Source organism: Falco punctatus (assembly GCF_963210335.1).
Source record: "Falco punctatus genome assembly, contig: scaffold_27, whole genome shotgun sequence".
Classification (NCBI taxonomy): Eukaryota; Metazoa; Chordata; class Aves; order Falconiformes; family Falconidae; genus Falco; species Falco punctatus.
This window is the reverse complement of record NW_027660117.1, coordinates 330,311-336,310: the sequence shown is the minus strand read 5'-3', so window position 1 is coordinate 336,310 and position 6,000 is coordinate 330,311.

The window sequence follows — 6,000 nt, the reverse complement described above, 5'->3', positions numbered from 1 at the left end:
TTAACCCTAAGACTTAAGATGCAGACTTAACCCTAAGACTCAATCTATGAGATGTAAACTTAAGACTTAATTAACCCTAAGGCTCAATCTATGAGATGTAAACTTAAGACTTAACCTTTAGGAATTAACCCTGACACTTAACCTTAAGGCTTAACCCTAAGACTTAAGCTTAAGGTTTAAACTTAAGACTTATCCCTAAGACATAATCCTGAGACTTAACCCTAAGACTTAACCTCAAGTTTAACTTCAAAACTTAACCCTAAGACTGAATCCTAAGACACAACTTGACCACGTAACCCTGAGACTTAACCTTGAGACTTTACCTTGAAATTTAACCCTGGGATTTAACCCTAAGTCTTAATGCTAAGACTTAACTTTAAGATGTACCATTAAGACTTAACCTTAAAGCGTAACCTTAAGATTTACACTCAATACTTAACCCTAAGACTTAACCCTATGACTTAAACTTAAGGTTAAACCTTAAGACAAAACTTGAAGACTTAATTCAAAGACTTATCCCTAAGACTCAACACTGAGACTTAAACCTAAGATTTAAGACTTAACCCTAAGACTTAGCCCCAAGACTTAAGTCTAAGACTTCAAGTTATGAATTAAACTTTAGACTTAACCCTAAGACTCAAGCCATAAGACTTCACCTTAAGACTTAACCTGAAGACTTAACCTTAAAATTTAACCCTAAGACTGAACCCTAAAATATAACTTTTAAGACTTAACAATAAGCCTGAACATTAAGACACAACCTTACGACTTTAACCCTGAGACCTAACCTTGAGACTTAACACTGAGATTTAACCCTAAGACTTAACTTTAAGATGTAACATTCGGACTTAACCTTAAAACTTAACCCTAAGCCTCAACCTTAAGAAGTAACTTGAAGACTTAACCCTGAGAATGAACTCTAAGACTTCAACTTAATAATTAACGCTCAGATATAACCCTCAGACTTAAACTTAAGAAATAACCCTAAGACTTAACCTTAATATTTAACTTTAAGATGTAACCTTAAGGCTTCACCCTAAACTTAACCCTAAGAGTTAACCTTAAGTGTTGACCTTACAGATTTAACCCTAAGAGTTAACCTTAGGACTGAAACGTTAAGACTTAACCCTAAGACTTATCCCCAAGACTTAACTCTAAAGAGTTAACCGTAAGACTTCAACTTGTGATTTAAACTTTAGACTGAACGCTAAGACTTAAAATTACGATTTAACATTAAGATTTAACCATAAGACTTAACCCTAAGACTTCAGGTTAAGTTTTAACCTTAAGACTCAACCCTGAGACATAGTCGCGAAATTTATCCATAAGACTTATCCCTAAAACTGAAAACTGAGACTTAAACCTAAGATTTAACCTGAAGACTTAACCCTAAAACGTAGCCCTGAGACTTATCCTTGAGCTTTAACCTTGATACTTAATCCTGAGACTTCGCCCTAAGACTTATCCCCAAGACATAACTCTAAGGCTTAACCCTAAGACTTAACCTTAAGGCTCAACCTTAAGACTTAACATTAAGACTTAACCCTGAGACTTAACCATAAGACTTATCCTCAAGATTGTACTCTAAGACTTAACCCTAAGACTTAAGATGCAGACTTAACCCTAAGACTCAATCTATGAGATGTAAACTTAAGACTTAATTAACCCTAAGACTCAATCTATGAGATGTAAACTTAAGACTTAACCTTTAGGAATTAACCCTGACACTTCACCTTAAGGCTTAACCCTAAGACTTAAGCTTAAGGTTTAAACTTAAGACTTATCCCTAAGACATAATCCTGAGACTTAACCCTAAGACTTAACCTCAAGTTTAACTTCAAAACTTAACCCTAAGACTGAATCCTAAGACACAACTTGACCACGTAACCCTGAGACTTATCCTTGAGACTTTACCTTGAAATTTAACCCTGGGATTTAACCCTAAGTCTTAATGCTAAGACTTAACTTTAAGATGTACCATTAAGACTTAACCTTAAAGCGTAACCTTAAGATTTACACTCAATACTTAACCCTAAGACTTAACCCTATGACTTAAGGTTAAACCTTAAGACAAAACTTGAAGACTTAATTCAAAGACTTATCCCTAAGACTCAACACTGAGACTTAAACCTAAGATTTAAGACTTAACCCTAAGACTTAGCCCCAAGACTTAAGTCTAAGACTTCAAGTTATGAATTAAACTTTAGACATAACCCTAAGACTGAAGCCATAAGACTTCACCTTAAGACTTAACCTGAAGACTTAACCTTAAAATTTAACCCTAAGACTGAACCCTAAAATATAACTTTTAAGACTTAACAATAAGCCTGAACATTAAGACACAACCTTACGACTTTAACCCTGAGACCTAACCTTGAGACTTAACACTGAGATTTAACCCTAAGACTTAACTTTAAGATGTAACATTCGGACTTAACCTTAAAACTTAACCCTAAGCCTCAACCTTAAGAAGTAACTTGAAGACTTAACCCTGAGTATGAACTCTAAGACTTCAACTTAATAATTAACGCTCAGATATAACCCTCAGACTTAAACTTAAGAAATAACCCTAAGACTTAACCTTAATATTTAACTTTAAGATGTAACCTTAAGGCTTCACCCTAAACTTAACCCTAAGAGTTAACCTTAAGTGTTGACCTTACAGATTTAACCCTAAGAGTTAACCTTAGGACTGAAACGTTAAGACTTAACCCTAAGACTTATCCCCAAGACTTAACTCTAAAGAGTTAACCCTAAGACTTCAACTTGTGATTTAAACTTTAGACTGAACGCTAAGACTTAACATTACGATTTAACATTAAGATTTAACCATAAGACTTAACCCTAAGACTTCAGGTTAAGTTTTAACCTTAAGACTCAACCCTGAGACTTAGTCGCGAAATTTATCCATAAGACTTATCCCTAAAACTGAAAACTGAGACTTAAACCTAAGATTTAACCTGAAGACTTAACCCTAAAACGTAGCCCTGAGACTTATCCTTGAGCTTTAACCTTGATACTTAATCCTGAGACTTCGCCCTAAGACTTAGCCCCAAGACATAACTCTAAGGCTTAACCCTAAGACTTAACCTTAAGGCTCAACCTTAAGACTTAACCCTGAGACTTAACCATAAGACTTATCCTCAAGATTGTACTCTAAGACTTAACCCTAAGACTTAAGATGCAGACTTAACCCTAAGACTCAATCTATGAGATGTAAACTTAAGACTTAATTAACCCTAAGGCTCAATCTATGAGATGTCAACTTAAGACTTAACCTTTAGGAATTAACCCTGACACTTAACCTTAAGGCTTAACCCTAAGACTTAAGCTTAAGGTTTAAACTTAAGACTTATCCCTAAGACATAATCCTGAGACTTAACCCTAAGACTTAACCTCAAGTTTAACTTCAAAACTTAACCCTAAGACTGAATCCTAAGACACAACTTGACCACGTAACCCTGAGACTTAACCTTGAGACTTTACCTTGAAATTTAACCCTGGGATTTAACCCTAAGTCTTAATGCTAAGACTTAACTTTAAGATGTACCATTAAGACTTAACCTTAAAGCGTAACCTTAAGATTTACACTCAATACTTAACCCTAAGACTTAACCCTATGACTTAAGGTTAAACCTTAAGACAAAACTTGAAGACTTAATTCAAAGACTTATCCCTAAGACTCAACACTGAGACTTAAACCTAAGATTTAAGACTTAACCCTAAGACTTAGCCCCAAGACTTAAGTCTAAGACTTAAACTTATGAATTAAACTTTAGACTTAACCCTAAGACTCAAGCCATAAGACTTCACCTTAAGACTTAACCTGAAGACTTAACCTTAAAATTTAACCCTAAGACTGAACCCTAAAATATAACTTTTAAGACTTAACAATAAGCCTGAACATTAAGACACAACCTTACGACTTCTACCCTGAGACCTAACCTTGAGACTTAACACTGAGATTTAACCCTAAGACTTAACTTTAAGATGTAACATTCGGACTTAACCTTAAAACTTAACCCTAAGCCTCAACCTTAAGAAGTAACTTGAAGACTTAACCCTGAGAATGAACTCTAAGACTTCAACTTAATAATTAACGCTCAGATATAACCCTCAGACTTAAACTTAAGAAATAACCCTAAGACTTAACCTTAATATTTAACTTTAAGATGTAACCTTAAGGCTTCACCCTAAACTTAACCCTAAGAGTTAACCTTAAGTGTTGACCTTACAGATTTAACCCTAAGAGTTAACCTTAGGACTGAAACGTTAAGACTTAACCCTAAGACTTATCCCCAAGACTTAACTCTAAAGAGTTAACCCTAAGACTTCAACTTGTGATTTAAACTTTAGACTGAACGCTAAGACTTAAAATTACGATTTAACATTAAGATTTAACCATAAGACTTAACCCTAAGACTTCAGGTTAAGTTTTAACCTTAAGACTCAACCCTGAGACTTAGTCGCGAAATTTATCCATAAGACTTATCCCTAAAACTGAAAACTGAGACTTAAACCTAAGATTTAACCTGAAGACTTAACCCTAAAACGTAGCCCTGAGACTTATCCTTGAGCTTTAACCTTGATACTTAATCCTGAGACTTCGCCCTAAGACTTATCCCCAAGACATAACTCTAAGGCTTAACCCTAAGACTTAACCTTAAGGCTCAACCTTAAGACTTAACATTAAGACTTAACCCTGAGACTTAACCATAAGACTTATCCTCAAGATTGTACTCTAAGACTTAACCCTAAGACTTAAGATGCAGACTTAACCCTAAGACTCAATCTATGAGATGTAAACTTAAGACTTAATTAACCCTAAGGCTCAATCTATGAGATGTAAACTTAAGACTTAACCTTTAGGAATTAACCCTGACACTTAACCTTAAGGCTTAACCCTAAGACTTAAGCTTAAGGTTTAAACTTAAGACTTATCCCTAAGACATAATCCTGAGACTTAACCCTAAGACTTAACCTCAAGTTTAACTTCAAAACTTAACCCTAAGACTGAATCCTAAGACACAACTTGACCACGTAACCCTGAGACTTAACCTTGAGACTTTACCTTGAAATTTAACCCTGGGATTTAACCCTAAGTCTTAATGCTAAGACTTAACTTGAAGATGTACCATTAAGACTTAACCTTAAAGCGTAACCTTAAGATTTACACTCAATACTTAACCCTAAGACTTAACCCTATGACTTAAACTTAAGGTTAAACCTTAAGACAAAACTGGAAGACTTAATTCAAAGACTTATCCCTAAGACTCAACACTGAGACTTAAACCTAAGATTTAAGACTTAACCCTAAGACTTAGCCCCAAGACTTAAGTCTAAGACTTCAAGTTATGAATTAAACTTTAGACTTAACCCTAAGACTCAAGCCATAAGACTTCACCTTAAGACTTAACCTGAAGACTTAACCTTAAAATTTAACCCTAAGACTGAACCCTAAAATATAACTTTTAAGACTTAACAATAAGACTGAACATTAAGACACAACCTTACGACTTTAACCCTGAGACCTAACCTTGAGACTTAACACTGAGATTTAACCCTAAGACTTAACTTTAAGATGTAACATTCGGACTTAACCTTAAAACTTAACCCTAAGCCTCAACCATAAGAAGTAACTTGAAGACTTAACCCTGAGAATGAACTCTAAGACTTCAACTTAATAATTAACGCTCAGATATAACCCTCAGACTTAAACTTAAGAAATAGCCCTAAGACTTAACCTTAATATTTAACTTGAAGATGTAACCTTAAGGCTTAACCCTAAACTTAACCCTAAGAGTTAACCTTAAGTGTTGACCTTACAGATTTAACCCTAAGAGTTAACCTTAGGACTGAAACGTTAAGACTTAACCCTAAGACTTATCCCCAAGACTTAACTCTAAAGAGTTAACCCTAAGACTTCAACTTGTGATTTAAACTTTAGACTGAACGCTAAGACTTAAAATTACGATTTAACATTAAGATTTAACCATAAGA